The sequence below is a fragment of the Nannospalax galili genome, unplaced genomic scaffold, assembly GCF_000622305.1.
Source record: "Nannospalax galili isolate Female #2095 unplaced genomic scaffold, S.galili_v1.0 scaffold128, whole genome shotgun sequence".
In the NCBI taxonomy this organism is placed as follows: domain Eukaryota; kingdom Metazoa; phylum Chordata; class Mammalia; order Rodentia; family Spalacidae; genus Nannospalax; species Nannospalax galili.
The window spans coordinates 6,049,786-6,056,727 of NW_008360322.1; positions in this window are offsets into that span (position 1 = coordinate 6,049,786).

Genomic DNA, 6,942 nt, shown 5'->3' on the forward strand with positions numbered 1-6,942 from the left:
CCGCTGGCGGTGACCATAATCTAGGATTTATTAGGGGAGTGCAGATACATTCAATCACTTGTATAGAGTGTAATCAAATAAGACTTATTCAAGAATGTTAAGATAGTGTATTAATGACCTATCAATTTAGCAGCTATTCATAGTGGAAGCTCAAAAATAACCAAAAATTCCTAAATATGTAAAACAATATTTTAGATATAAGCAGTAGTCATCACATTAAATACTAAACATTCCATTGAGATTAGGAAAGGTAAATGTTGTCATTTTTTTCACTTTGTTTTATAGAATTATTTTATTTATGCCAGAAGTGGTGGTGTATGCCTTTAATCCCAGCACTCAGAAGGCAGAGGCAGGCAGATCGCTGTGAGATCAAGAACAGCCTGGACTATGTGTTCTAGGCCAGCGGAGGCTGCAGGGAGACCCTGTCTCAGAACAATTTTTTAAAAATGGTTTAAAAATTGTTTAAAATTATTATTATTGTGTGCATGCATGTGGAGGTCAGAGGACAACTTTTGGGAGTTGGTGCTCTCCTTTCATCTAGTCAAGGCAGGGTCTCTCTTGTTTCTGCTGCTCTATTCATGTGCTTTCAGGTTATTTTCCTGTCTGTGCCTCCTGCCATCTCACCCTAGGAGTAGTGGGATTACAGATATGAGTTACCATACACAAAAAGTGCTTTTACCCACGGTGACTGAGCCATTTGCCTGCTCTCCTTTGTTTTGAAGTTTCTACTTGATGCAGTAAGACAGTCAGCAAATGTCATATGTAATAGAAAGTAAGCAGTTACTGTTATATGCCTAAAATGACTAACTGCTTAGAAAATCGAACAAATCTAAATGTAATGCTAGTCAAGCTCATAATAAAGTCCATAAACACATTTGGAAGCAAGATAAGTTTATAGAATTTATTTATATCATAATTGGTGGTGAACATTTTTAAAATGTAAATGATAAGAAAATTATAAAGTCTCTGGACATATGTAGTATGACATATGTAAGCTCTTAGGAAGTCAGCAGTGACATTCTGCATTGAGAGATAGGCCTAAATTAATTAATCTTGTGAAACTCCTATTGAAACTGGCACTTAGCAGCTGATTTTGCTAAAAAGCATTGACTGTCTTGAGTCCATGGGGTATCTAAAGCAGGACTAAAGCCTGGCATCCCAGTCTTCATTTTGTGTCTGTAATTGGCTGAAGACACAGAGAGAAGTCATTGTCCTGAACTTTCCTCTCCAGTCACCTTGAATTCTGAGAAGAGCAAAACCGCTCAGAACAGACCACCCCCTCCTTCAAGCCCCAAGTGGGGACAATTACCCACGATAGCAAGGCTATCTACCTTCTCAGTGATGAACACAGTAACAGTTTATGGGACTACCTTGCTGGTCAGACTGCCTTACAGGACCAGAGGTAAGATGATGGCAGGTCAGTGATGGGCAGGATGACACCTTGACAGGGACAGCTTAGTTATGCAGACCACTTTCTATTTTAACCTAAATCTCATGTCAATATCTGGAAGATGGACTTGGGGTACTTTATTTGTTCCTGTCCAATGTGGCTACATTTGAATACATTTCCTTTCCCTGCTTTTCACAGTTAGTTAGCTCTTTAATTGGCACATTTGGGATGGTGGTTAACTTAGCTTATTGGGGCTGCCAGAACCTGGACTTTTGACTCAAGTCTTCAGTGACACTATTATTAAGGGGAAAAATCAGTGGAATGGAACTTGCTACTTTAAGAAAAGATTTTAATGAGTTACTTTATTGTCTTTTTTTCTTTGAAAAAAAAAAAAAAAACAGGGTCTCCCTGCAGCCTCAGTTGGCCTGGAACTCACTATGAAGATCAGGCTGGCCTTCTCTTACAGAAATCTAACTGCCTCTGCCTCCTGAGTACTGTGGTTAAAGGTATGAGCCACCAAACCAGCTTATTTTCTGTTTAAACTATGTGTATATGTGTAGGGATATGTGCACATGAGTACAAGTACACTCAGAAGCCAGAAGAGGGTGTTGGAGCCCCTGAAGTTGGAGTTACAGGAGGTTGTGAGCTGTCTAATGTGGGCATACTTAACCACTGAGCATCTCTCTGGCATTACCATTTTTTTTTTATTAAGAATACCACAAAGATAATATAAATATATTCAAGGTAACAAAAATAATTCAAATGAATTTAATGTGTAGAGACAATATACCAGATTTGAATAAATTCTATAATAATATAATTAAAATATGGCATTACCATATGAAGAACCTATAAATCAATGGAACAATAAGGAAAATATTGAAAGATAGCATTTGAAGTCTGTGTAGCAAGAATGAATGTATTTTATAATAGTGGATGTTAGGACAATAGATTTACCTTTGAAAATAAAAAAGATAGAGACTGCATATGTATTTCAATGGTTAAATGAGTGCTGAAGAAATATGAAGCTCTGGGTTCAATCTCCAGTCCCCAAATGAATGAAAGCCTAAAAAATGTTAAATAGTACATTGTATCAAATGTAATTCCCATTTCATTAAAGAGCTAAATGTAAAATGTGGAAGAATTGAGATACTGGTAGCAATATTTCACTATTTTTGAATTATTCATTCATTTATTTTTACTTTATGTGTATGAGTGTTTTATCTGTATATATGTGAGTGCACCTGTGTGTGCAGTACCCGAAGAGGCCAGAAGCGGGTGTCAGATCTCTTGGAACTAGAGTTAAGAACAGTTGTTAGTTGCCACATGGGTGCTGGGACCCAAACCTGGGTTCTCTGCAAGAGCAGCCAGTGCTCTTAAAGCACTGAGCTATCTCTCCAGTTCCACAATGTTTTATTATTGTGAGGTAGTTTTTGAAGTATGCCATAAAATTCAGAAGTCAATGAAAACAATTAACATCTATTATTATAAAAATTTAAAACAGTATAATGAAAAGTGATATAAATAACACTGAAGATCAAAATCATAAAAGAGGTGGATCACCGAAAGTCTTAAGATCTCTGTCTCTATTTGTCTACCTGTCTACTGTGTATCAATGACCTGTAAAGAGTTGTTACAAATCAATGAAGTAAAAGCAGTAACCCAACAAAAAACTGCACAAAGTTCACAAACAGGCAACTTGGAAGAATGAATTCAGATAGCCATTAAACAAAAATATTCTAAATTATGTTAATATTGCTAACATTTGAATTAAAATATGATTGCTCAGGCATAATTTATATTTGCAATAATTTAATAGCCAATAATATTCCAGAGTTGGTTGAATTCTGGGAAAATAACAGTTTATTCACACCATAGTGCTTATATAGTATTACAGCATTTTTGAAAGGGAATTTGACAGGATTCATTGCATTTAAAATAGTTCTACTATTTGATCAACAAAACCTACTTTCAGGCTTCAATACAGTGACACTTCTCTACCAAGACAAATTTTGTTCAAAGGCACCTGAATGCTTTGGCCACCTGCTTCTCCTGACCTGGCATCTATGTGCCCCAGAAGTCATTTACTAACTTGTTCCTTTCCCCTGGTCACTTCCCTACCCACATGTCACTTCAGATAAACACAGTCCTGTGTTCCCTGGTTCTCAGAATATTTTACAGCAGTCAAGTTTGTTTTCTCCCTTACCATTATCACCTTGTATATGAGTTGTCAGGATCCACCTTCTCCCTTTTACTCCTAAGAATACTGTTTCTTACATGAAGTTCCTGGGTCATATCTTCATTACTGTGCAGGAAGTTCTCTATTTCTATACAGCCCAGCTCAGAGGAGAGCACTGTGAGATTTGGGATTGATATGTCCTTTACCACCTCCAGACACTATTATTCTTGCTACAATTACCTGCAGTGCCTGGGATTGAGCCCAGGGCCTTGGGTATGCCAGGCCACCTTTCAACTACTGAGTTTTCTACTACACAGCTTTCCAGTAACTGCTACCCCCAGTATACTGTACGGAACCATTACTTTTTGTTGTTGTGTTTTTGAGACAGGGTCTCCCTGTAGTTCCTGGTGACCTGAACTCACTATGTAGACCAGGCTGGCCTTGAACTCACAACGATCCGCCTGCCTCTGCCTCCCGAGTGCTGGGATTAAAGGTGTGCGCCACCACGCCTGACTTTTTTTTTAAATTAAAATATTTTATTTATTATTTTTATTATTTTATGTGCATGAGTGTATTGCCTGCAGTATGTGAGTGCAACCGTGTCGTGCAATACCACGGAGGTCAGAAGAGGACTTCGGAATCCCCTGGAACTGGAGTTAAGGACAGTTCGTAGCCGCCAGGGTCTTCTGCAAGAGCAGTCAGTGCTCTTAACCACTGAGCCATCTCTCCAGCCCCTTACTTTTTATACACTGGAGAATATGGATCATTCTCTTCCTTTTATCCTTTGTGAAATTGTGACACCTTAAAAATCAATGGTGTATTGCAGTTTAATTGGTAGTATTTTTTCTTTCTTGTTAGGTCCTAAGGTAATTGTTTATTATAACCAATAGTAATGTGGTCATAAAAAATAGTTGTTATACATAGTTTAATGAAAATGTCAGCCCAGTGTCATTTTATATTGCTAATGCAAAATGTTACATCAGAGCCCTTGCTCATTATGGTTTTTGTATTTTTTTTGTTTGTTTGCTTTTTTCCAACCTCTCCTTAATTTATTGTCAGTTTGAAGGCTATTTACCAAAACAAGTATTTGCAAACTGAAATCTACTTAGGTATTATTCTTGACCCTGACTGCACCACCAGACTGCTATTTCCAGGGATCTTTTTATTTAGCATCGTTTTGCTTTGCTGGTGGACTCCTTTACTCTCTTTCTTTGAGCCCTTCAAATGATTGCTTCCCTGTTTTGGAAAGCTTATATGAACTAAGATTCAGGTAAACTGTTTCCAAGAGAGGCTAAACAGAAGTTATGCAATGTAATAGCCATATAGACTGGGGCACCTCACAGCCCCAGAGTTCTAATTTGTAAAATCCTTACTTACCTCAATGTTTTTGGGACAAGTAGCTAAGGAATTGCACATGGATGTACTTTCTAAAGTCTGAAGCTTTGACATTTCTGGGTGTTATTAATAGCCTTAGAGGGCACCTTTAATAATAGCTAGCTTTAACTAATTTCCTGAGCAATGACGCAAAGCACCCCACACACTGAGTTCATCTGGGATGAGTCCCTCAGTTTCTACTATACATCATTATTGTATCTGCCCATCCTTTATAGTAGCTGCTCCCATGTTCAGATAACTTTAAGAAAAATAGAATCCCATCAAGGTCACCTCACACGCTGATGACACAGTAGAGGGAAACTGCACCTATTTTGTAAGTCAGGTTTCTCCATCAGCAGCAGATTGCCTCCCATGCATGCATACAGCATTCATTCCACACCTAATTCTAAAGAGAGCACTCTGTTTCTGTAATCTTGTAATCAATCTGCAGCCACAGGATCAAGTACAAATTGTTATCCAACACACAGCTTTGCTCACCACAATATTCTCTGAACAATGGAGCTGTAATTCCAGAAGAGACTCAGAGTCAATCCCTTTGCCCTAACGGGTAATCACATCTGAAGCATCTAAGACAAATTATAATTTGCTCTATTCTTAAAGACCTCCTGAGGTGATTTTCCAACCTCTCTCAGGAATGCTTTCCAATATTTAGCAAATGTTGCTGTCAGTAAATACTTCTTTGCACCTCAAGGAAATTTCTTATGGCACAGAGTAACCAATTTTTGTGTTTGTTTTGTCTCACCTTCAGTGAGAAGAGGTAATACTGACAATATGAAGTGTATTGTTTATCTCGGACTTGTTTAAAACCCTTTCATGAAAGAGCTGAGCCTACAAGGTAACATTCAAATTTCTTGGCATGCTATAGAAGTCGGCCAGACTCTGTCACTGGCTACAGACATGCTCCTACTTGTAGCTGGTGTAGCAAGGCCGTGTTCTTTAGTACTTTTACCTGGAATATGTTCTCCCCTTTTCTTCCCAATTGACATTTAAAAAAAATATTTTATTTATTATTTTTATTTTATATGTACAAGTGTATTGTCTGCATGTATGTGAGTGCACCTGTGTCTTGCAACGTCATGGAGGTCAGAAGAGGGCTTCGGATTCCCCTGGAACTGGAGTTAAGCACAGTTCATAGCTGCCATGTGGGTGCTGGGAATTGAACCCAGGTCCTCTGCAAGAGCTGTCAGTGCTCTTAACCACTGAGTCATCTCTCCAGCCCCTCAATTGACATTTATGTATATTTCATTTATTTGTATTTTCATTCTTTAAACAATTTTAAGATGATTATTTTTTGAGGCAGAGTCTCATGTAGCTCAGAGCCTTGAACCTACTCTGGAGCTGAAGGATGCCCTTGAACTTCTGATCCCCTTATCTATACCTCCAAAGTGCTGGGATCAGAGGCACAAACCACCATTCAGGGTTTATCTAGTGCTGGCGATGGTAGCCTGGGTTTCATGTTAGGCAAGCACTCTACAATCTGAGCTACATTCCCAGGCTTCTAATGTTTAATTCAATATTCAACTCAAATATCGTCTCTTCCTTCAGTCTCCTAAGCTGCTGATCACAGTGTTCTCTTCCCAAGCCTCCATTAGTCTTTGATATTTAGGATAAGATTGCTTTTTGATTGTTCATGTGCTACTCCTTACCCTTTGCCAGACAATGGAAATTGAACTCTGAGATGAGTTTTCATGCACTGTGTATATTCAGGGACTGACTTTAAGTAGGGGTGCAAAAGAAAGAATGGAAAAATGAAAAGTTGTTGCAAAGCACTCCTATTATTCAGAGAATCCAAAGGCTTTCTTTTCCATAATTAAGATGAGGATGAATATAATAACATAAAAGACACTCAAGCAACACATGGCATGTACCTGTAAGGCATAGGTAACTTAAGTTACTACCGTCAGAAGTTGTTGAAGGACAATTGCCAGTTATACATAACCTTTGAGAGACATCATGGCAGGCCCATAACCTTAATGTT